The sequence below is a fragment of the Podarcis erhardii genome (genome assembly GCF_964252035.2).
Source record: "Podarcis erhardii genome assembly, chromosome: 1".
Taxonomy (NCBI): domain Eukaryota; kingdom Metazoa; phylum Chordata; class Lepidosauria; order Squamata; family Lacertidae; genus Podarcis; species Podarcis erhardii.
The window spans coordinates 95,716,775-95,744,073 of record NC_138497.1 but is presented as its reverse complement, the minus strand read 5'-3'; positions in this window follow the sequence as shown (position 1 = coordinate 95,744,073).

The following is a 27,299-nucleotide window of genomic DNA, read 5'->3' as shown; positions in this document are numbered from 1 at the left end:
ATAGCAAAGTGGTATAGAAATTTGAGTTACAAGAATATATATTCATCCTGCTAATAGGCTTTCATTATGTGGTCTTTACTGATTTATTCATTACACATTTTCCACGCATATAGAAAACTTTAATTGAAAGTAACTTAATACATTGTTGCAAAATGTTAACTAGGAAGTTCTCTTTCATTCAACAATCATTTGCGGTAGGCAAACTAGCAGGGCTCAATGGCCACGCTCTTCAACAAGATGCAGAAAGCAAGAAAGAATCACCAGCAACATTGTTGGAACAATGTTTATTAATGGCAGCATTACCCGAGATGATATCAAACGCAGGGAAATTACTTATTTGTATTTGTGGCTCTTCTGTGGAAAATGTTCATTTTCAAAACCAACCATGACTGCAGAGTCCTGGAAAGGTAGCTTGTGAAAGTTAGAACTCTCAGGCTGCAATCCTAAACTCGCCTATTACAGTTCAAAGCCATGGTGGAATCACAATGTTCAGGCACAGATTTCCTATATTATTGTGTGTAACACTTGCCTTAAACCGATCATATGCCATTGATTTCAATAGGAGGAAGAAGGAGGAGGAGGAGGAACATTTCCTTGGTCACAAAGATTGCTCTTCCAAGGTAGCTACATAACCATAGCATGCAATCCTTTGAAGGATCTGTTGATAGCCATGTAATATCCAGAACCTTTGGAGAGGACAAAATGTGAAGTCACAGAGAGAATTGTCACATCCATGTCAAACTTATTTAAAAATAATAATTTCCTGTCTCAGATAAAATGTTGCCAATCTTTGCAGGAGCTACAAATGAGGATCATATATAGCCAAAGGTCATGAAAACCATCTGCTGGTCTGGGATTCACATACCCAGCCCTAATAGCCAAGAAGAAGAAGAATTATCTGTACTATATGGCACTTGTTGAAAGGCACAGGGTTGGTTGTGCCCGAAGCATTACTGAAAAGACTGATACAAACATGCATGAAGGGCTTGAAGATACAGGCCTTGTGAAAGAAAAGCACAGGATGTATTATATTGGCCAGTGTGAAAGCTGACATAGAATAAGCTCTGATTCCATCCAATGTTTGTCATAGTCAGAGTAGACCAATTACAGTTAATGGGCATGGCTAACTTAAGTCACAATGTCCTCTTTGAAAACACTGTATGCTGTTATGCGAACTCTTGCATAACATCAACATGCCATAGGAATCTTGAAACAGAGAAGGCCAATAGCATGATTTTCAGCATTTTGCTGACAAAAATAAACTTGGTCACAAAAATTCTACTTCAAGGTACCCACAACCTAATGGGCTTCAAATAATGAAGAGGTTATAAAAGAAAGCATTGGAGTTTGGTGGTGATCATTGTTTCGCACCATGAAATTAGTAGCTACTTGGCTCCTATGAAAGAAGGACTGTCCCCTGCAAAACTACAATTTAATAAAAAGATTAAAACAAGGATACCTATTTCTCCTGAACAGTGTTGTTTCAGAAAAGCATGCCTTACCTTCCTGAAAAAATAGATGAAAAAAGAAAGTAAAAGTTGTACCACTACAGGTTAAAAAAGTTGTCACTACTCCAGAACTATTTCGTGATATTGATACCAGATGGCACAGAATGGTGCAAGATTTACACCACACAAGATTTACAACAACACAAAATGGTAAGAGCAACTTAACTGAAACCAATGGACAACAAAGGGAGTGAGCTGGATGAGATACAGGTGAAAGGGAAGTGGTACTATGGAGATTGTGCAAGGTTAAAACAATGACATACACACCTGCTATGTTCTGCTCTATTGAGCTACAGCTTTAAAGGAAGAATATGTGCTAGAGATTTAGTTTTAAGAAAGTTTAAGTGTGAACCTCTCAATTGGTACAGTTGCCAAGGATCTTAGAGGGAACTGAGTGTGTGTCAAAGAAGTTGGTCTGTTAGGGGAATAGCTGTATATTTAGAACAGTCAGACATTAGGAATAGACTAGAATATAGGGAAAACATAATATAGAATAGAATAATTGGACATTTGGAATAGAATTCGTATAACCAGACACTGGGGAACAGAATCATGGAAGGGACCCCAAGGGTCAGTCTGATAACTATTAATGAATAGTTGGATATTAGAGAAAATCAAATTTTGTTTTAGAATATATTGAGAGGACTACCGTGGGAATCAGGATGCTAGTTAGTGATTGCATGATGTCTCTTCTTATATTAAGTAAGCCTTCCGTTTCTCAGAATTACTTATGACTAAACCACACACCCTTTCCATATTTCCTTGACCCAAGATCAAAACATGCTGAAACATCAGTGACTACAACTGTCACGTCCAGTCCAATCAACCACCCAGCACTCAGATTTTGCAACCAACCTCCCTGGGTGGCTGTGAGTGCAAACAGTCCTTAGTTTATCTACTCAGTGGCAAAACTCCCATGGATTATTCTGTCTGAATAATTGCAATTAATTATAAGGTAGGGGTTGTAAAAGTCAGAATTTGGCAGATGTTTGCATATATCAGATCCATATAAAATGTGCAGCTCTTACATTGGATGATATGAACTAAGAAAGGGCGTACTCAATCATTTATGTTTGATCTATTGTAATGTCTTTTTTCCCAGTTAAAAGTGAGATCCACATAGAATCAGATCATGGGCAAGAGTCAGCATGAATTCATAATGTATAGAGTCAGCGCCATGTAGTTATATTTTCAAACAGCAGACATTCAGTCCCATATTAAAACTGTAAAACCGTGACTGTCCCATATTAACTTTTTCAAAGAAATGAAATCAGGAGGAAGCTGCCTGTTTAAAGGACACTTTACCCAATACTTTTCTTTCTTGGAAGGCAAAGAAGAAGTTACATTGTTTTCCTAACCTGTCCACATTATCACTTTCAAACATCTCTTGAGCAAAGAGCAGTGAACTATTGTTGGATCTCCAGAAATAGTCTAGCATCAATCCTATTCTCCTTGTGCATGAATCTTACAGCAATAGGGGCATATCCACGGGCAGAGCCAATCACGTGTTGCCATGTTGGCTTGGGACAAGGATCTTTGAATACATTTGACACTTACTTGCCCATGTTCAGCCAGTAAGCCTTTCTCGACAAGTATCTCTAAACATACAGTGGTACCTCACAAGACGAATGCCTCGAAAGACGAAAAACTCACAAAACGAAAGAGTTTTTCGTTTTTTGAGTTGCTTTGCAAGACGGATTTCCCTATGGGCTTGCTTCGCAAGACGGAAACGTCTTGCAAGTTTGTTTCCTTTGTCTTGCAAGTTTGTTTCCTTTTTCTTAAAACCGTGCATTCACTTCGAGGAGCAACTCATAGCACGCGGTGTGGTAGACTTTTTTGAGGTTTTTGAAGACTATGGTGATTTTTGAAGCTTTTCCAAAGTCCGTGCTTCGCAAGACGAAAAAATCGCAAGACGAAAAAACTCGCGGAACGAATTAATTTCATCTTGCGAGGCACCACTGTACCTGACAGTTATTTGCCATGTTCACTGTATAAGCCCTTCTGAATAATGCTGGAATTAAGCTCTGGCACTGGGAAGACCTCTCCTCTCTGCAGGAATTGCTTTATTCTGTTGAAGGGCAGGCTATGATCAGTCTGGAGCTGGTAGCTCCAAACCTAGCATGTTTACCAATATACTGTAGATGCTTTAGGTAGTGGAGTGCTGGCAAGAGAGAAGGGGGGAATAAGTCATAGTTTTCATTCCTTATGAGCTGTCAGAAAAGACACCCAAGAAGCAGGGAGCAAGCACCCTTAGCATTACAGTGAATCCCAAAAGAGAACAAGAAGAGCAAATTATTCATAGCCACGGAACACCTTTGCCAGGCAGGCATCACTAGATGGCTGGAGATTTTAATTTGCTGCTCACTTTGGAGCAAACCTATCTGATTCACATCTCTACCTCAAAGTGTAGATTAGGAAATTAAGTTCTACAAATTTTCTGTTGCATGCTTCAGCTACTTACAGCAGGGGTGGCCCTACTGTGACCCTCTAGATGTTGCTGAACTGCAATTCCCATCATCCCTGACGGTTGTCCTTGCTAGCTGGGGTTGATGAGAGTTGCATTTCAGCAAAAATTGGAGGGCCATCACTGAATAAACATTTACAAGGTGGTGTGGGGGCATATGTATAGCAACTCGGAGCAGTCACAAAGCACGACACCTCTCGTGAGTGTACAAAATACATCTGAAAATGATCCTAGAAGCATCAGTATATTTGTGACAATGTGTCCTTTCCTGGGTAATAGTATTTAGAAAAGGATGGTAGACCTCATCCAGACAAATACTTGACAATGGGACAGAACAGACTTGCCTCTCAGTCATGTACAATAGGAAAACAGACCAAATTAAGACCAATCTAGCCAATCCTAGTGAGGAGATGGACACAAAGGACTCATATGGATCAGTCAAGCTCAGTTTATCCAAGACCTTTTCCCAGAAATCTTGAGTAGGTTCAGGGATCTAAAACCAATTCTAGTCTTCAATGACATGCTAAACATTGGAATCAATTAGTATAGCAGTCTTTGGGATCTGACAGTTCTGGACAAGGTCAAGGAATGGCAGCCTTTTGGAGGCTATAGGAACGGGAGCAGAAATATGAACTGTGGAAATGTTTTTCCATTACTTTAAACTACCTGGCCAGCTTTAATTGTTTTACATTTCACATTATAGTGGTACCTTGGGTTATAGACGCTTCAGGTTACAGGCGCTTCAGGTTACAGTCTCCGCTAACCCAGAAATAGTACGTCAGGTTAAGAACTTTGCTTCAGATGAGAACAGAAATCGCGCGGCAGCGGTGGGAGGCCCCATTAACTAAAGTGGTACCTTAGGTTAAGAACAGACCTTCAGAATGAATTAAGTTCTTAAGACAAGGTACCACTGTATTTATCATATAATACTACTGAAAGGTACTGGAAATAGGAATGAGAGTTTATTGGATTATCTTCAATGTATAGTAGATTGTACTTATTGTGTGTTTATATAATTAATAGATGAATTGTTGATTGACTGGTGGGTTTAGCTTAAGTTTTTTTATCAGAAGCACTTTTGATTGATATAAGGTGATATGTATTTGTATTCATTTGGTGAATTTATATAAAGTATGTGGCTCTAGGTATGCGTGCTTTGGTAATAACTGGAAAACAACACAAAAACTCAGGGCTCTCAACTGACCAGTGACACAGTATTGTCTTGATAGGAAGCAAAGGGAATTAGTCTTTAGTGAGTCCCAGGCCAGCTAAGGCATGCTCTTTTGCATTCCATTAGCATAGAAAGGACCTGCAAATGAATTCTGTCCTAACTTATTAGACCTGGCAGGCTAATATATTCAGGCAAAATTGAAACTTCAGAGCCAAGCTGATAGTGTGGGAACCCAAAAGCTGGCGCTCTCTGGCACAACAGTAAAGTTACAGAGTGAATACACCCTCAACTTTTCCCATTTTGCTGGAATGGTCCTGGAATTGGTAAATCCATCACAGCTTCTGACTTGAAATCGTGATGTCCCAGTTTCAATGTTGGTTCTTCCCTCACAGCACTGCCCCAGCAGTAAGTGAGAGAGACAATGGACTGGACTGTCCAAAGTAGGTGCTTCAGTTCTGATCCACACAGATCCTACCCCTTTGCCCCTCTCAACATGGCTTGCTCTGAGCTTCACGGCGCTGCCTGGTGATGTCATTCACAAGGGCGCTGCTGAGAGCCGGAAGCAAAGAGACAGACAGAGAGAGAGGCATGGCCACAGTGCAGATTGGAGTGAGCAGTGGCAGTGGGTGAGTCTTGAACAGCTAGCAGGATGAAGGAGACAGTGGACAGAATGGGAAGGTGGGACAGTGCCCAGTGCTAGGGTCCCACCTGGTAACGTGTGTGGTAATGAAGAGGTTGCAGTAGCACTTCTGAGCATGTACAGAGTATGCACTGCACAAATTCCCACTCCCTACTTTTCCCCCGTTCACCAGCACCTTGCATTCCTCAGATGAAAATGTTCCGATTTTCATCTGAGGAATGTTGGAGGGTATGTACACTCACAGTTGCATATGGAATTCACCAGAGGGGCACTGGGTAAAATCACTAAATAATAATGATAATAATGACATTGCTGCTGCTGCATCGTGAGTGCTTGGAGTGTAAGGCCTCTCCCTCCTTAGGCTAACTCCATCTGGCCTAGGGGGCGGGGCCCAGGCTCACCTTCGCCACGGCTTTAAGAGGCCTCATTGAGGCCAGGGACATTGCTGCTGCTGCATCGTGAGTGCTTGGAGTGTAAGGCCTCTCCCTCCTTAGGCTAACTCCATCTGGCCTGGGGGCGGGGCCCAGGCTCACCTCCGTGATAGTTTTTAAGGACACTGGTGCTGCTGCAGCAAATGCTAAAGATGTTTTATATATGTTAATGTGTTTTAAACGTGTTTTTATTGTTTATTTTGTTGTACCACCGTGAATGGTGGTTTTTATCTATGTAATTTTGTTTTGTTTCATCTTGTTTTGTTTTGGGGTGGGATATTGAGTGGGGTGGGGATTGGTTTTTGTTTGGGCATAATTGTTTTTTGGTTGTTTTGCTTTTCTATTTTTTAAATGGAGGTTATTATGAGGCTTGGGATTGCTACCGTGGAGGGGCGAGGGAGGTATGGCGGTGGGGGCAGATGTTATAGGCGAAGGGGATCGAGATATGGATATGCTCGTACCCCTTCCAATCTGCGCCCCATCCCGAGAGACGAGGGTAGGGTGAGCAAGGATTACTCACCTCCTTCACTGGTGTTGTACAATGCCAGGTCTATAGGCAACAAAACCGCCACCCTGCGAGATTTCTTTACCTCGCAGGGGGTCGACCTGGCTTGTGTGACGGAGACCTGGGTGCGCGAAGGGGTAACTGTTACCTTACGAGAGATGGCGCCCCCGGGTTTCTCTGTCCTCCACCAGTCACGGACTGTGGGCCGGGGGGGAGGGGTGGCATTATTAATCCGGGAAGATTGTTCTTTCAGGGCTCTACCATCGCCATCGATCCCTGGCATTGAATGTGTTGGCCTAGTGTGGGGCTCCGAGGAGAGCTTGGCTGTCTGGCTGGTGTACCGGCCAACTAGCGCACCAGCAGCCACCCTGTCAGGCCTGCTGGAGGCGGTGGCCGGCTGGGCCTTGGAGTTCCCTAACCTATTGGTATTGGGAGACTTCAACTTCCATGCTGATGCCGCTCCCTCCTCACAGGCTCTGGACCTGGTGTCTTCCATGGCGACACTAGGGCTCTCCCAGTTTGTTTCGGGCCCCACACATCAAGCAGGCCACACGCTGGATTTGATCTTTGGTGCCGGTATAGATGTGATCATGTCTCCTTCGATGAAGGTGCCATGGTCTGATCACTACGCTCTGAAAGCCAGGATTGACTTTCCACCCCCACCCTGCTTAGGTGGTGAGCCGATTTGGGCTCGCCCGCAGAGGCTGATGGACCCTGATAGATTCCGTCAAGCCTTGCGAGACCTTGCTCCCCCTGGCGACTCATTGACTGAGCTTGTTGAGGGCTGGAATACCCAGCTCCTGGCAGCCATCGATGAGATCGCACCTAAGCGCCCTCTGCGACCCCGCAGAAACCGGGCTCCCTGGTTTACCGAGGAGCTTTGGAAAATGAAGCGGGACCTCAGACGGCTAGAGAGAGTATGGCGGGGTGCCCGTGACGGAGCCTCAAGAACATCTTATAGGGTTTTTATGAAAACCTATGAGATGGCTGTGAAGGCCGCTAAGAAGTCTTACTTCTCGGCCTCCATTGCATCCGCTAGCTCTCGCCCGGCGCAATTATTTAGTATAATTCGGTCTTTAACGTCCCTTGAAGGACAGCCAAATTTAAATAACAATCTGACACACAGCTGTGAGGCATTTGCGAGCTTTTTTGCGGAGAAGGTCCTGTTGCTCCGCCATGACCTCCCTGCCAATTTGGATACAATAAAGGAACTGGAGGCCCCTCGACTGTCCTCGGGTCCAGTATTGGACCATTTTGACCGGATATCTCCAGCCGATGTGGACAGACTCCTCCGAGCTGGAAAGCCCACCACCTGTCCTCTTGACCCGTGCCCGTCATGGCTGATTAGAGCGTGTCCAGACGAGGTGCGGGGCCCCCTGGGGGATATCATCAATTTGTCCCTTGGCACCGGGATATTCCCAGGGGAACTGAAGGAGGCAGTGGTGCGTCCGCTCTTAAAGAAAACATCATTAGATCCCTTAGATCTATCCAATTACCGCCCGGTCTCGAATCTTCCATTCCTGGGTAAGGTAATTGAGAGAGCGGTTGCTGAACAGCTTGGTAGGTTTCTGGATGAAACATCTGCTCTGGATCCATTCCAGTCCGGCTTCCGTGCTGGTCATGGGACCGAGACGGCTCTGGTCGCCCTAACAGATGATCTCCGTAGGCAGCTGGATCGAGGCGGGTCGGGGCTGCTGATTCTTCTAGATCTGTCAGCAGCCTTCGACATGGTCGATCACGAACTCCTGGACCACCGCCTTGCCGACGTGGGGATCCAAGGCACAGTCCTTCAATGGCTGCGCTCGTTTCTCTCTGGTCGGGGACAGAGGGTGGCGCTCGGGGGGGAATTGTCATCGCGCCACTCCTTGGTGTGTGGAGTGCCTCAGGGTGCGATTCTCTCCCCGATGCTTTTTAACATCTTTATGCGCCCCCTCGCCCAGCTTGTCCGGAGTTTTGGGCTGGGTTGCCATCAGTATGCCGATGACACCCAACTCTATCTGTTGATGGATGGCCATCCTGACTCGGCCCCCGATACACTGGCGAGATGTCTGGAAGCTGTGGCTGGATGGTTACGTGGGAGCCGGTTGAAGTTAAATCCTTCGAAGACAGAGGTCCTCTGGCTGGGGCGGGACGATATGGGATTGAGGGGGCAACTCCCATCTCTTGCGGGGTTGCAATTAGTGCCAGCACCGTCCGTTAAGAGTTTGGGTGTAATCTTTGATACCTCCCTCTCTATGGAGGCGCAGATTACAGCTATAACAAAGGCGGCATTTTTTCATCTCCGCCAAGCTAAGCAGTTGGCCCCTTATCTCTCTCGCCCTGACCTAGCCACTGTGATCCATGCGACGGTCACCTCCAGACTGGATTATTGTAACTCGCTCTACGTGGGGCTGCCCTTAAGACTGACCCAGAAACTCCAGCGGGTGCAGAATGCCGCGGCGAGACTCCTTATGGGGTCTTCGCTGCGAGATCACATTCATCCGGTACTATACCAGCTGCACTGGCTCCCGGTGGAGTACAGGATCAGGTTTAAGGTGCTGGTTTTAACCTTTAAAGCCCTATACGGCCTAGGACCCTCGTACCTACGGGACCGCCTCTCCTGGTATGCCCCACAGAGAAACCTACGGTCTGCAAATAATAACATCCTCAAGGTCCCAGGCCTCAGAGAGGTTAGGCTGGCCTCAACTAGAGCCAGGGCCTTCTCGGCTGCGGCTCCAATCTGGTGGAACGCTCTGTCACAAGAGACTAGGGCCCTGCGGGACCTGACATCCTTCCGCAGGGCCTGCAAGACAGAGTTGTTCCACCAGGCCTTTGGTCAGGGCGCAGCCTGACTCCCTCCTCTGGTAACCTGCTTAGAATCTTGCTTAATTAGTTGCCATTAATTTGATTTTAATTGATTTTTATAATGAAATATTTTTAGAATGTGTGAATATCTGATTGTTTGATTGTTGATTGTTGTTAGCCGCCCTGAGCCCGGCTTCGGCTGGGGAGGGCGGGATATAAATAAAAATTTTTATTATTATTATTATTATTATTATTATTATTATTATTATTATTAATGCCAGGCTCAGAGGAGTTTTTTAACAAGCAAACATTCAAACAGAGCCTGAAAGTAGACTGCAAGAGTTCATGTCAGAAACATGTTTGTATCAGCTGCTGCAAAAAAAAAAATATGCCTGAAAATATATCAAATGGTTGCAATCTCTGGCTTAAAAATCTGCCTAATAGCATGATAAAGGTTGGCTGACAACTAGGCCATATTGCCCTATGCACTACTTTGTGTTGCAAATGCAGAAGAATTCTTCCGTCAGTGATTTGTCCCTAATAATTCAGTCTTAAAAAGAAGACTGCTGTGGATCAAAATGAAGTTTGCAGATCAACATTGCCATCCACAGTTAAGGCTAAGTTCAGAGCACAAAGACCTGCCACTTCACACTTTAGTATGCTCTCGACACTCCAGCAAGACATGTTTCATGGTAAGGGGGGTCACTATGCACATGTCCCAAATTTCTTATTGCAGCTCACAACATGTCGGAAAACAACAACAACAAACCAGTATCCGTTTTTGTCATTAAAATACTTGGCAGACAAATTCAACACACCATGTCACTTGGGTGGTTGTTGTGCTATGTTCACCCACACCCTTATTATGGTGGCAAAGCTGTACCACAGCAAGAGCAAGAGAGGGCACCAGCACAAAAATGTTTCTGTGACAGTGGGGAGGGCAGGGAATGGTACTCAGGTTATGCATGGACTCCACCTTTAGAGCTTATGAACCTCAGGATAGTTCCATATAAAACTGAACCATTTGACCCTTTGGATGCTGAAGGAGTGCAGTTCCCATCATTTGTGACCATTGGCCATACTGGACAGGGCTGGTGGAAGCTGGAATCCAACAAGCCAAGGACTGCCGGTTAGCCACCCCTGCATTAGACTGTGACCTCTGCAGGACAAGGATCTGTGCTTGCTTTCTTATTTTGCTACAGTGGGGGTGTCATCCAGGGGTGATGGGAAGGCATTCACACACTCACACACACATACACACAGAGGGGGGGGTTCATACAATATATAGTTATTTCTCAGGATTACCTGTACATCAGGTTGTGAAGTGCTTACATATGTATAAAAAAGCAATCCCAACAAATTATCTTAAAATGCACTGTATCTGCATATTAAAATATTAATCACATCATTAAATTACATGGGGCTGCCACTGGTTCTCTCTCTAGAGATTTGATGTAGCACAGCGGCATTGAGTGTTTAATATATACATATTTAGATGATGATAGATAGATAGATATAGATAGAGACAGACAGATAGATGATGATAGATAGATAGATAGATGATAGAGAGATAGAGAGATGATAGATAGATAGATAGATAGATAGATAGATAGATAGATAGATAGATGATAGATAGATAGATGATAGATAGATGATAGATAGATAGATAGATAGATAGATAGATAGATAGATAGATAGATAGATAGATAGATAGATATAGATAGATAGATAGATAGATAGATAGATGATAGATGATAGATAGATATTTGGTCTGTGCATCAGATTCACCCAAAGCCCAAGTCAAACCAGGCATATTCAGATGACTTCAGTCAAGCTGGGTACGCACAGCCATGGATCGCTATTGGTTGGGTTGGCCCAGAGTGATCTGTGGCTGTTGGGAGGTTGGGGGCAAGGCATCAGACAAGAAGGAGAGGTGAGTGGCAGACAAAAAAATGGCAGAGACCTACCTGAACACTGTTGAGGGGAGGCATCAATCTTGTGGGGTGCAGCTGCTGCCTTGAAAGTGAGTGCCCGACAGGCAAGAGAAGCTGCAGCAGCCATCAACATGCAGGATCAGAGCTACCTGTTTGTTAAGCTTCCAATCCTGCATGGTGTCACGTACCCTCAACCTTTTGTAAAACAACAACAACTTTTAAAACTACCTTTAGCTCCTCCTCCCAAATTTGGGGATTTGGGGTAGAGTGGGTAGCTCCCAAGGTGGCACAGAGGGAGTCAGCCTGTTCTGGGGGCCACTAATTAGGGCCACAGGGCAGATTGAGGGGGAGTCCTATATATACAGAGAGACAGAGAGAAAACTCAAATATTCCTAAACACCAGATAAACGTCTAGTGACCACCTTCCAAAGGAAACATTTCTCACAGCTTGGAGATGTGGGAAGATTGTAACAATAGCAACCTAATTATTTTTTAAATAGTCATTTATCTGTTTGGATGCTGTTCTATTGGCAACCTGACACTTTAATATGAGGAGTAGGAGTAACACTAATATGCATGGTTGCAACACCGCAAGTAGCAGTAGGTATGAGAAAATGTAATGTTAATAATTACATTGTTCTCTCTTTTAAACATAGCTTCATCTGTTCCTCTTAGATATCACTCACCTGGGCACGTGGCCCAGCACCAGCATCACTGAGGATCACATCCTACAACTGGGGCAAGTGATGTTTCCACTAATCCTCAATTAATTGCTAGCTCAGTGCATCCTTTGATGGGGCTTGTTATTCTCTAAGCTCTTCCATTTTCGATGCTATCCATGTTTATAGATAAGATCAGCTGTTGTGAGGGGAGGAGTCAGGCTGTCTGAATAAGTTACTAATGGGAAAGTCCATATAACTGAAAGAAATATTCGCTTCCAGGCTGTAACCTTGTATACTAAGCGTCAGTACAGAGTAAATATTTACAGCCAAGTTACAACCTGTCCTAAAAATCTGGTTCTTGGTTGGTTGTGGGGTCGTTAAAAAAACCTCAGCAGAATACTTGACACATCAGGGTGCAACTTTCTCCAAATAAACCATACTAATTATAGGTTATCAAGTATATTCTTGAATTTCATTTTTAAATGCGCCGTAATGATTTTTTTTTTGTTGTTGTTGCTTAGCACTTATCAACCCAGCTGCTTTGTCTGTGACTTGAAGCTTTTCAGCAGGGAACTGTAGATTGTTTTCTTTTTCTTTTAGTGACATCGTCAAGCTTAACTTGGGATTAATTTGACTGCAGGTGTCAGATAAAACAGTGCTCTTAACCGGCACTGCTAAGAGTCATGTGGGTCAAATGAGAAAGCATGACAGCACATTGGTCTCGACTCTGAAAGATTGATGCCGCCCCAAAATATCTCTGTTCCTGCTGGAAAAGTTTAACGTGCAAGATGGACAACAGATAGGTGGCAGGCTTTAGTGAGCACTTTCAATAATTCCCAATTAGTGCAAGCAAGTGATTGGAGTTTGCTTGGCTTTAATTGCAGTTACCCTGGTATCATAACATATTGAAAATAACCTTCATCAATCATGTAGCGACAGGCAGCTACTGGAGTTGTCCAATCTTGAAAACAAGTGGACACTTCTTTAAGCTGTGGCTTCTTATATCGCATGCTTCTTTGCTGCGCTTCACCATCTGCAGTTCATCTTATCATCTGAAGAAATATATGAGTTTCTTTGCTGGTTTCACCCCCCACCCTCACTTCTTCTTGATTTGTTTGAACACCATCTGCTACATATAACAAGTGGAGTAGTTGTAAAATGTGCTCGCAGTGAGAAAATGTCAATAATTTTATGCTTGGCTTTGGGGGGCTCAAAACAAGTTGGGGGGTTGATTTTCCCCCTCCTCACTTTCCATAGTACCACTCGAATGGCATACGGTGTAAAACAAATCCATCTCGCATTTCTAGGGTTGTTTTCAAAGAAGTCACCCTTCGGAGCAACTTAATTGAGCTCAACATCTGGTTTATCTGGAGTGTTTTAAAAGAAATTGTATATACCCACACAAAAGCAACTCTCAAATGTATTTAATGCGTCCAAGCTATTCAAAATATTTGAAAGGATTCCCTCCACCCCGCCCTGTCCAGTGTCAGATTCGCCTGTATGCTGTCACTTTGTGTCTGCATGTTACCTGCAAGGAATGGATGAGAATTTATGTTGTCTTGTCTTGGAAGTCACTACAAAGCACTTGTAAAAAAAAAAAAAAGGCAGAGTCTTTCAAGGGGTAGGCCATGTGAAATGGAACGTATGTCATGGCATAGAATTACCACAGGGTGGTGGAAGCAGTGCAGTTCCTCGTGTATACTAGGGCAAACTTGAAAAGGAGAAGGGGAAAAAAAGACAAACCTCCTGGAAGAATAATTTGTGCATCACTATGCCTCTGATTTGGTCTAGAGAGAGGTGTCAAAAATTCAGTTTGGCTCATGGAAAATCCAGATGGTGAGATGCTTGACCCATAGCTAATCCCTCTGCCAGCCATACAGCAAGCACCATCTTCCTGGTCATCATAGCATAGCAGACACCCTCACAGTTGCTTAAGTGCCATGGAGTGGCACATACAGTAGTTTATAAGAAATTAATTTTAAGTCAGGTTTAAGGAAAGAGAGTGGGGTTGTCTGGAGCGGGGTGGGGTGAGGCTGTGAGCGCTGAACTGCAAAACTACTTGTTGGCAGATGAGTGTTTGAGGTGAATACTCACAAAAGCTGCCTCACGGTTCTCCTTTGTCTGGGATCTTGCTAACAGGATCTTTGCAAGAATCAAGCAACTGTTTCACATGTAAACGTGCTGCAGGAAATGTGTCCCTGCATGCAGGAAAACTTGACGGGCATTGTTTCAGTCTTTCAGGTGTACCGGCCAAAAGTTCTGGATGGTGTCTCTTTAGGAATAATTTCTTTTCAGTCTTCTTTATCAGGAAAATAGTGCTTTGCTCTCCAGTATGAGTTTGGGAAAATACCCTGGTGAATATGGGGCAAGAGGTGATCATCAATGTCAATCCATATCAAAATTGCACCTCTATGAATATATCTTGCACTTATTTGGAGTCAGGAAAAAGGAGCTGAAAAGATGAAATAATAACAGGTATTAATGAGTTGGATGATATTAGTAGCTGTCCATTCATATACACTTCTAAACACTGGCGCTGATGAACTATTCATAGTTTATTCAACTGACAAAGAAAGCAAAATTGTGCCTAATATGTTCTCAATCTGTTAACTGCCCAAACCTCAAATTCAGCAGTGCAATACATATTATAATGTTTAAAAGTCCCGATAGATGAGGCTAAACAGCTGAATGTCTGAAAATAATGTGAAATGTCTATCAAATAGTTGTAATTATTTCTCTGTTTCCACTTCCATCTCTGAAGTGTAAGATGGATGAACCTCTCAATTTCAGTTTCTCTCAGTTTCTCATTTCCCCAGTCTTAAATTCAGTATTCCTCATTTTCGTATTAGTTTGGATTGAAATGTCTCCATGAAAATTAATATACACATTTGTGCGCACTTCACCTAATATATGCATCTGGGTACACAATTTCCCCCTAAGAGAATGCATTTTTTGCAGTTCATTTTCACTAATATTAGCATTTAGGGGCACTTTCCCCTAATTCTCACTGTGTGTGTGTTTATGTGCATGCATTTTCTTTGGTTGGAGAATTGCATCAACAATTGAAAGAAGTGTGCATATTGAAGGATGGCCGTGTTTGGCTTTGCCTATTGGTTTGGAAAGTATGAATTAGGTAGATTTGCATTAAACGAATTGAATGAATTGAATGAATTTATTCCCACTCCTTTCCCTAGCCCCATACTGAAGAGATAGCAAAGCACACCAAACAAGCCATAGAGAATAAAATCATTGAGCCTTTCGAGGGAGTATACAAATTTAACCTGATATGTCAACCATGTGTATTTTGGACATTTCAAAAAATAAGGCTGCCCATTTCAAAAAATAAGCATCAACTATGGAAAAATCTGGAAAACAGGGTGGTGAAAAAACTTATTGAAGATCTCAGAGATTTAAAATAAAAAATGCCCAGAAATTTCTTGTGTGATTCTTTTCCCAGTACCCTACACACACACACACACACACACACACACACACACACACACACTTCTTAGTGCTAGAGTAGTTTTCTTCATAGACATATAACATTTATGTTGTTCTGCTTTTCCTTTATGGTATGATTTGTTAGCGAGAGGTTTTTTAATGTATGGGGTGTCTGCATCTGGTAAGGTCTACAACTGCACCTCTTTGACAGGTCCAGATGTTGCGAAGATAAAATGCCTCCTGTGTGAGGAACTGCCTGGAATTGGGATCTGTGATGGGTGTTCTTAATACAGTTTAAAAAGGCATCTGTCTTAAAATAATCCCAACATCTTACTTCTGTGTTTACTGTTCTGCCAGATCTTTTGGTTGATATTTTAGAGCCGCTGTTAAGGTAATTTGCAACCACAGCTTACTGCTTCCTATTATTAATTTAGCCACCTTAATGAAAGAAAATCAGAAACAGCATGCTATACTTCTACCTTGTTTATCAAAATGATGCCACCAGGAGAAAATGTGTGTTCCAACAAAATATGTGAGTGCAAGCTGGCAATAAAACAGAATGGATGGATCTGAAAATGAACAACAGGGTCACCAAAAAGGATCACTCCTTTGGCTGTCATAGCTCATAACTCACTGCACACCAAGCCTCTTAAATATACACAGTTAACCTCTTAAATATACTAATGATAGTAGACCCTTATTAGTATTTCTGGGCAATACAGGAGCCTGAGTTTCCTTGGGTGAATGCAAATGCCCTTCATTTAGACCACCATTCTAAAGCCATAGATATAGATGATAGATAGATGATAGATAGATAGATAGATAGATAGATAGATAGATAGATAGATAGATATAGATGATAGATAGATAGATGATAGATAGATAGATAGATAGATAGATGATAGATAGATAGATAGATAGATAGATAGATAGATGATAGATAGATAGATAGATAGATAGATAGATAGATAGATAGATAGATGATAGATAGATAGATGATAGATATTTACTTTACCCACAGTGAAGAGTAGAGAATAGTGCTAAAGCTATAAATCAACCATGCTCTGGAATGGATTTACACCATAACTGATCATCTTGAGAATTCTGGTCTCATTTGGAACCGTAGTAAAATGTTGGTGGGATGTAGAGTCCTAAACATAGCTTGTTTAATTTTTATACCATTCTGCTTGTCTGTTTTGCTAGAGAAGTCATGATCTTATTGTGGTGGACAATGCACTAGCGACAGAGTATTGCTTTAATTATTATTATTATTATTTTAAAAACAAGCCCTTATAGGCCTCCAGTACACCATTAAGCACCATGATTCTTCTAAATCCTAACTATAAAGATGAGAGGGGTAGATAAGGAAGAGTCATTTAAAAGAACATGCATCATTTTTAATGGATGTAACTACTGTAAAATAGTCAAGTAGCATTGCATCTGCTAGCCTCGACACCATTTTGTTTGCAAAGCTTGTATCATCAGAGTGATGCCTCAAAAACCTGGTGATCAATTTTCTATGATTCCAGATATCAGCTTATGCAAGGTAAATAGGGAAAAGTAAATACTATTAGATCTACGATACGTAAATAAACATAGCATGTCTGTAAAATCCATTGCCATACCTCTTTTTTTAAAAAAAAAAGCCTGCTGATACATTTTCGCACGTTATTTCGGGCAAATGAAAACCGTTTACCTTTCGCTTGCAAGAGAAGATTTACAGATATGTCTCTCGTCTGTTCTGCAGATGTGCCTTAGTGCACTTAACAGTAATACAGACTGTCATCAAGGTTGTCTTCAGATCTTTGAAATCATTTTTGCATTGCAAAGTACATATTTTATGGGATGTTTGCTTGATCTGAATATATATCTGGCATTTGTGTGTGGGCGCGTATACACCTCCTATTTATGGGGGAAACTCCAGAAATGCCAAGGTAAATATATTGGCACCCACTAAGATATTTCCTCAATAATTAGAGAAAAGGAAAGCGAGAAATGTGCAGGTTAACAATTCTCTTGCCCTTTGAGGTCACTCCTGTATTTATTATTCAGAATAAAGTAGGCAAGAGTGCCATTTTGAGTTGAAATCACTCCAACAATTATGGAACAGTGTTTTAGCCAACTACTTCCTCATTTGCCTACACTTTTGGAGTTCCTGTGACAAACTGGTGCAAATGTTTTCTCTTTTGGTTTTTTTCTGTGACAAGATCTGAACAGCTTGTTTTTTTAGAAGAGAGGAGGATTTTTTTTCCATAAATGTTTGGGGAGGCGGAGAACCATTTTCATTTTTTTCCCCTGCTTGCCAAAGACAGGCAATGGAAGCAATCTATCTGTTGTTTCATATTCCAAATATATATTTAAATTATTTAATTAGACTTGCTGGCTTAAATATTATTGACATTTATTTTGAATTGTCTTTTGGGTTTAGTTTTCACTAAAGGCAGCTTCCGATCTCCAGATGTGCTAAGGAAAGTTTCATTTACACTAAAATCCTAAATACATAGCTTGGCAATATAGGGTTCCACTCACCACTGCTACTGCCAAGGGTAAATGCATTAGGGTGTTATTTTTTAGTTTTTTAGTTTTTGAAGAATAGCACCCTGATATATGCATGTAATATTCACTATCAGAGAGTGCGTTATTTTTTGAATAGGAGTCTTTATTTACTATTCTAAATCAGCCCTCAACATGGTGTCTCAAGATTATGTATACAGTTGTGCTTTATTATGTACATGTAATCATAATATCTTCTTGCCTCCAAACAAGGCACTCCAAACCAGTGAGAACTTTAATAAATATATAAATGTGGAGATTTCTAAAAATATGAAGTCCAGAATTCTTTTTCTTTCAAATGGCATTTTAAAATCAGAGAAAAATTATATAAAATATATTTTAGCTTTTTAAGCAAAACTGCTTTTCTAATATGTTTAAACAAATGCCAATTTTAAGTCCGTAATGGTGTGTGTGTGCGCGTGCACACACACAATTTCTCTAAGCAAATGTCAAATAATATGTGCTGACGCTTTGGGTTGTTTCATTTCTAATTAGTTGTTTCACTACTGCATTTAGACCAGTAATCAAAAACAGAGATTGTACAAAACATAATTTCTCTGGCCCATAAAGTTCTCTTTAGATTCATATTATGTTTAAAGCTACTGGCAATAATAACATGTTTACAAGCTAACCTAAACCTTTCATTTGAAATTAAGCAGGTTAATTTGAAATTAGTCAGGTTAATTATAGAGCACTTAACCTTTGTCTCCAAATATCCTACCAGTGCATGCTGATTTATGTACATTTTACTAGTTCAAAAAAGGCTGACCAAGGACATTATACTCTATCCACTAATCATTATATGAAATTAATTAATTAGTTCTCCCAGTAAGTGTATGCTAGAAATTATTTCTGTGACATTCTAGTTAATGCAAAGTGGCTAACATCCTGATCCAAGACCCTTTAAGTGAAAGCAAATCCTAACAGTTTAGAACTGGAGTGTTGAAAAAATAATATGGGTGCTGACCAGAGAGTCAAACAATACCACAGTTCTGTGAATGAGTCCTAAATGATGGACTGCAAAGGGAGTTAGCAAATTCAGCTGCACAATTTTAGCCGATGCTTTTAAGTTCAGCTTCCTATGGGAGTTGATTGCACAAGTCTTACAAGACGCATTCTCCCTCACTAGTTTGTTGATTAGAGAATTGTCAAGTTCAAAGAATGCCACCAGCAAAGATATGCAAATATTTCTCTAGCTGACCATTAGAGTTATGAATTCAGTGCCCACTTTTGACAAAAGTCTTGTTTCCATCATCCACTGTAAGCTTGGATTTTCAAATAGTCCTACAGACTGTAAGAGGATTTAAATTGGGGGGGGGGGTGGAATGAATGTATACTGTCTCTGCATCCAGTAAAGACTATCTCTACCATAAATGGAATAAATGAACGTGAGTTAAACTAGGCGACTAGATGGGAGACTGAACAAAAACCAGGTGAAGAAGTACAAATAGGTACAACCTCAAATGTATGTTTCAAGCACATGCATCATATACACACAACTGCTGTTTGCCATGGAAAACACATATAAACTGTGAAGGAGATGTGCTTGCTTATAAAAATGTAAGACATGCTATGGCCATTTACTGCCATTCCACAATTGATTGGGCCTTGGATAGTGATGATGATGATGATGATTATAACCTCTCACTTCACCACAGGGTCCATGGTAGTTTACAGCAGGCATATAGGCAAACTCCGCCCTCTGGATTCCCATCATCCCTGACCACTGGTCCTGTTAGCTAGGGATGATGGGAATTGTAGTCCCAAACATCTGGAGGGCCAGAGCTTGCCTATGCCTGGTTTACAGCAACTTTAAATACAGTGTTAAAAACAGTTAAAAACAACTTAAAATCATGAGTGGGTCCTAAAATATATATCTCAAGTGTCAACAGCCAGGGTAAAGAGATGTGTCTTCAGCATACAACAAAAGGTGTACAATGAAGGCACCAGGGGCACCTCTGTGAGCAGGAAGGTCCACAACTTTGGGTCTGCCGCAGAAAAAGTCCTCTCCTTGGTCACCTGACTGTGGAACAACCAAGACAACTCTATACCAAGACAACTCTTTTCCACTTTGTTGTGTTCACTGTTGTAGATCCCAGTGAACTCCCTGCAAACACTTTGCCAGGTGAATCATTTCTGAAACTTATGTTCTCTCAGATCTTTAACTGCCAAAACTCCTTTCATATTAACTTTGACAAAGACCCAGAGGGCCACCTGGGACAGCCTTCCTCCATGAACTCAAGTCATTCTACATCATACATTTAGAGCACATGGCTTCCATCAAATAATCCTGGGAGCTGTTGTTTGTTAAGGATCCTGGATGCGACCTTAGAGTTCTCTGTCTGGAAGCTCACACAACCACCAAAGAGTTCTTCCGAGTCCTCCAAGGCTGTGATATGTATAAGCATTTTTAATACAACCCACTGCACAGAGACTATTCCTCCACCCAGTTCTCCCAAGGTTTTCCTTGGAAAGCTGCTGAGCAGAAGTCTCTTGTGAGATGTTGGCTGTGCACTCAGCTGCTACATGTGTTCCCATTTGGATCCTAGCCTTAAGTCTAGGGATGGAGGGAAATTCAATTCCTTTTGTATTTAAAGATGAACTTACTTAATTTGCACTTTCTAATGCAGTGTGTGAACCAAAATGCAGCTGTCCTTCAAAATTCGCACTTCTCCAAATGTTGCAATTCTCCTCTCCAGCCAACGAATGTGTACAAAAATGTATGTACTGGGGTATCAAATGTTCATAGAAATGTACGCCTCTGTGGAAATGACCTATCAAAGGTCATTAGGGGGAATTGCTTCGCAAAGCATGTATACTGGGCAAAATTGCACACAAATATTGGCAGGCAGAAATTCGCAAGAAAATGCTGGTGAATTTTCATGAGGGCATTTTCCCCAAAATGAAAAATTGCAAACTGATGTGGAGATGTGGAAAATTGAACTTGAAACTGACTGAGGTAGGGTAAGAAAAACTGAAATTGACCCATCCCTATTTAAGCCTGAGTTGAAACATTAATTAACCATTGGAGGGGGGCAATGAAACCCTTTTGAAAATACTATACAGTCGTACCTCTGGATGCGAACGGGATCCGTTCCAGAGCCCCCTTCACATCCTGAAGTGAACGCAACCCGCATCTGCGCATGCACGGGTCACGATTTGCCGCGTCCGCGCATGTGCGTGATGTAATTTTGAGCGTCTGAGCATGCGCGAGCTGTGAAACCCGGAAGTAATGTGCTCCATTACTTCCGGGTCGCCGCAGAGCACAACCTGAAAATGCTCAACCTGAAGCAACTTCAACCCAAGGTACATTCAAGGGATGGGACAGCATAACTTTGCTATCTGTATCATCCATCTATCTAACTATCTATCTATCTATCATCTATCTATCTATTACATCTATATCCCACCTTTCCTCCAACAGGTCTACTTGGCGTACATTGTTCTCCACTCTCTTCATTTAATCTCACAGCAACCCTGTGACGTACGTTAGGCTGAGAGTGAGTGAGTGGCCCAAGGTCACCCAGTGAGCTTCATGACCCAAGTCAGGATTTGAACCCTGATCACCCAGGTGCTAGTCCAACACTCTAACCACTACACCACACACTGTCTTTATGTTCTTATGTCTCTCTCACAATGTTCAGCCCACACAGAGGCTCCCGAATCAGCTTCGTATACTTGAAAGTCCAGCCAGGGAAGGGCTCTCCATCTCTGTCTTCCCAGGCCGTTTGGACTGCAAAATAGCATTAGGTATGGTGCTCATTGGTTGGCTGTATAAAATAGATTGATATTAATCCTTCAGTCTGGAAGAAGAGCAAGGAGGGAAATCGCCTTTTTCTATTTCCTTGTATCCAAACTTTCCTAGCCAGGGCTCAGTTTCACATGCAGCTGAATTCTCCTGGGGGACAAATGCACAATTGCTTTCAGCACAGCATGTCCAATACACCCTTTTAGTCTCAGATTAGTGAATTAAAGCAATGAAAATGAATTTCACATCCCAAATCTCCAAAATCCTGAAGACATGCCACACTGTGGGATCACGCTAAGTATGGCAAGAGCAACTTGCCAACCCCATTACAATGTGAAGGCTTTGGCAGCTCCTAGGTATTCACATTCACTTTGGGGTGGCAGTGGTGGGGAGGAGGGGGAGGGGAGAGAAGGGGCTGAAGGAGCAGAACCTGAACAGAACAGGCATTCAGGTTTCCTCAAGTACAGGAATGCAGTTGCCATCAGTAGCATTTGCCGCAGTCCACCTGCAAGCAAAAGGGGGATTTCTGTGCTTGGAAGCTGGAGTCTACTCATAATTTATAAACAGATAACAACGAAAGAAGGGGCTTTTTACATCCCCTGGGAGTTGTTCACTCTTGTCCAAACACACTCTCTGTAAAGACCTGTTCCTTAGGCTTAGACTTGCCCAAATGCTCATATACTGGTCATATTCAATTATCTTTAAAATCATCTGAAGAAAGGAAACTATACATTATGACATGGGACTTTTTCTTTCTTTCTTTCTTTCTTTCTTTCTTTCTTTCTTTTTGGTAGAAGCCGCTGTCTATTTTAGGTTATTGGTTTCCACACTGATGGGATGCTCACTTGGTTGTATATTTGGGAAAGTTTCAGAGGAAGCTGCCTTATACCAAGTTGGACCATTGGGCCAATGAGCTCAGTATTGTCTACACTGATTGGTAGCAGCTCTCTGGGGTCTCCAGAAGAAGCCTTCCCAGCTCTGCCTGGAAATGTCAGGGACTGAAGTTGGGGCTGTCCTGCACACAAGGCAGGTGCCCTACCAAACGCCTTCCTCCTTCTTTTTGACTTGATTAGGACAGAGCCCAACTCTAGGTTGGTAGCCATCTCTCTGGAGGGCAAGAGAGAACACCTCCTTTGCTACAACCCTAAGATGAGAATAAGTCTGCAGAGCTTGGCAACAGTGAACTTGGGGTACTACGTGCTGCTTCCCTAACTCAGGATGAGTTAGACATTGTACTTGACACAGGTGAGCTGGAGGAACATCACTTAAACCCCTTCCCCACTTTTAGACACCAAGGAATGTGAGGGACACAACTGGCAATGGCTGGGAAAGGCCATAGATCAATGGAAGAGAATATGTTTGGCTGCAGAGATCCCATTTCTGATCTCTAGCAGGTTCAGGTAAGGCTGGGGAAACCCTACCTCCATGGAAGACAATACTGAGCTAGATGGACCTGGTGTAAGGCAACTTTGTATATTCTTATGAACTGTGCATTAATTCCTTGGAGCAGTACTGAGACAATCTTGGGTTTACAAAGTCTAAGCTTCTTCTCTAAAGCCTTTGGAATTCAGGGGGTCTGTCAAGCTCTGCAAAGCTGTCTTAATCCTGCTATCAGAACCATGATGCATAAGGCATTGAAGAGCAGTGCAGGCATTCAGGCAATGGGAAGCAAAGGGGCAAGGGCCAGTATTAAGGCTGGCATGCTGTGGGTTTCAAACACAGGGAAAACGCAGAGTCTGCTCGCTCATAGGGCAAAATACAGTGGTACCTCGGGTTACATACGCTTCAGATTACAGACTCCGCTAACCCATAAATCGTACCTCGGGTTAAGAACTTTGCTTCAGGGTGAGAACAGAAATCGTGCTCCGCCGGCACGACAGCAGCAGGAGGCCCCATTAGCTAAAGTGGTGCTTCAGGTTAAGAACAGTTTCAGGTTAAGTACGGACCTCCGGAATGAATTAAGTACTTAACCTGAGGTACCACTGTATTTTACGCAGGCTCTGGTTCTACAGGGTAAACATTTCGCTGTGTCTTTCAGTAGCTACCTGTGTGGTGGGATGGGTGGAGTCGGTCTTCCAACACTGGCACCTAGATAGGGATGTGGCATGGTACAGCAGCAAAGATCAGGCCTGCATGGGCACAGCAGCAGGAGCACCAGATTGGCTCTGCCAGTGCATCCCGACCTCACCATACATTTCCCCACCATCATCCAGGTAAGTTTTAGCGACACCTGTTGTGAGGGTTGCTCCGCCCCATAGCAGCAGCTGCCCTTGGGGTCTTTGCAGTGTCATGGGCAGCAAGCGAGATCAGAAGATCCCAGAAATTCTAGAGGGCAATGGAAAATGTGGGCCCTCCAACTGAGAAGAAAGCAGAGTCTTAATGGAATAGACCTAGGCATTTTTCTAGTCTATGAATAAGAAAAGGCTTCACTCTCTCAGTACCAAAGGCTAGACCCAGTGCAGACCTATTTTTTTATTTTCTATATTTACTACATTTCACACCCCACCCACAAGCATGATGTCTAGAACCATATTTCATAAAGTAGAATGCTGATGCTTTGAGGATTATGTGTATGCCAATAAAATGATCGAGATCAAATCATGCACAAAATTATACAGTTGCGTCTGTGGAACAAATTTCCAGCCTAGATCCAGTTTTCCATTGGATCCATGTAAAGCCATCCACCATCATGAAGTACATTTATGGACTCTGGTGTGTATGTGTATATATACATACACTATCTGTCTGTCTATCTATCTATAATATCTCGCTGGAATCATGTGCCTAAACAAGAATGTGTCCATTATATATTTTTTCTATTAAAATTGCTGATGCTTGAATATTTGATGCATATCTGTCAGACCTAGACACCTTCATTATTCAAAACTTGAACCAAAATGTATATCTCATTTTGAGACCACCCCTATTGATCTGAGAGATGATAGCAAACGTGAGCTTTCTGCAGAACTAAAGAAGCTGGGAGAGCAGGGAGGAATACATGTTAGGATCTCATAATCTGGAAGAAGAAAAATTGTTGAAATGTGTAAGTATAAAGAGATGCAACTAAGAGAAGTATGACATCATTCATATAGCATGTTAATTTATCAGCTTCTGTGACCCTTGGAGCTGATCTGAATATATTTCAGTATACAGATCTTTATATCATTTCCAAACAAGCTACATCCTGCACAATGAGCTAGCTTATTTAAACATGTTTAGAAAGCATTAGCTAAACAGTTGAAAGCTATTCCGAATTTGATTCTTTCCAATATTCTTTTTTTCACTTTTGTTTAAAATATTACTTATTGTGTCACTGCACAAAATTAGCACCAAATTAGACATGACATTAACTTTCTGATGTGCACGTTTTAGAAATGTAAGTAGCAGCTGGGGGGGGGAGCAGCATTCAGACCATGAGGGTGAGAGGGGATTGTTTAACCCTTCTACCCCCACCCCTATGGCTGGGTTAATGTTGGCAGCTTTCAGCCATGGGTGGTGGGAACTGAAAAGAGAGGAAGGGACACACAAATGGGGGTCATGGGGGCAGCATGACATGACTTCTGTGATTCCTGGATTGCAGAAGGTTGGACTCAATGGCCCTTGGAGTACTATACTGGAGCACCAGTAAGGGGATCCTGTTCAATGCAAATAGCAGCTTTGGGGAGGGGGGGGTCACCAGGAATGCAGTGAAAAGAGCAAAATGATTAACCCTCTCCCCACCTCCTATAATTCATATGTTACTCCTCCTACGGTGGTTGCTGTTTACATTTTTTTATTATTATTTAGCAAATTCATTACAGTGAGTCAGCTGATAGCCCACTTGGCCCTTAGGCATTAAGGTGCTGAGAAACAAAGACAAGAAAACAGGTATAATTTCAGCAAGTGATGCTTTTTCTCACTCCTTCATAACAGCCTGCACCGGATGAAATTCTGTCTTCTGAACAAGGAATGCTTTTTCAGGTTTTTATAAAATAATTTGTTTATTAAGGTGTTTTCTATAAGAAAGGGCAGAATATAAAGGTTTTAAATAAATATATTCTGTAAAAGTATAAGAGCTCAGCTGCTCAACCCACTAGAAACTGAAGCACCACCCCCATGCATACTCTGGAAATAAGTCCAAATTAGTAGGACTCACTAGTGATTTATATGCTATCAGCAGAGAAAGGGGAGCTGCCTTCCTGGGTCTTCTCTGCTGGAGAAGGGCATTAGCTCAGTAGTAGTGCTTCTGCCTTCCATGCATAAGGTCCCTGGTTCAATCCCTGTCATCTGTAAATAGGGCTGAAATGCTGCAGAGCCACTACTAGTCAGCATTGACAAAACTGTATTGGGTGGACCAGTGGTCTGGCTCAGTATAAGCCTAAGGCAGCTCCCTATGTTCCACTTAATATCCACTTGTAGCCAGGAAATCATGTGAGTGGTGGCAGTTTTGTAATTCCTTTCCATCATCACCCAACCAGGAAGCATGAGAACCGAGGGGAAATGAGCTCTTTCATTGAACCCATCCACTTAGTTCCTGGATACAAATGGTACTAATGGACAGGAAGCCATAGGAAAGTGGCCCCCATAATACTGCTGGTAGGAATTACGCTATCACCCAAAGAAAATGGCTTATGGTGGCTCTATGGAGCAATAATGTAGAGAAACTTTTTTGTGATACTAAACAAGGAATAACCTATTTAGGCTTAGCTTTGGCAAGACGCCAGCCCATAGAGCCCAGAGAGACACTAAACATCACCTCCTTAACTCAATTTTGTTTCTGTCACATACTTTGCTGCGCCTTCAGAATGTCATTGCCGCAAAGCAAACCAGCTCTGTTCCAGGTAACTTCAAAATTTAAGAAATGATTTGAGAGTGACTAGTGGCTGGAATGTGAAGACTGTTCCTTTGGCAGTCCCCAAAAACACCAATTAAACCAGGAAGCTCAACCTCAGTTTCATATTGTTTTCTGTATCACTCAATATCCAGTTAATCAAACAGTGGTTCCTTCGTGCACTGGATGTTTTCCATGTAGCTGCATTATCCATCTGATTTCTCACTCGAAAGCTGGGCTTCTCCCAGTGGAATAAAATGAATATATGTGGTGCTACAATGATTGACACAGTCAGGAATTTTGCTGCTTTGTCATGTATTATGATTGTACACTTAATGCTGTGCATGCAACTTATTCTAGCATTAGGTTCTTTCTAAAAAGGAAGAAAGACAAGGGGAATGGGAGAAGAAGCAGCCATCTATTTCAATTATATAGTCAGTTAATTCCCCCCACCCTTCCTGTTCTGTGGTGTTCAAAAGTCCCGGTAATGAGAAAGAAACTGCAATGCTAAGCACAGTTATTTAGAAGTAGGCCCCACTACAATCAATGAAACTGACTTCCGAGGAAACAGGGTTCAGATTGGGCTGTAAGTTCCACTTCAAGTTCAAAGCAAAGTGCACTTAGAAGTACTAATGGTATCCCTAATAT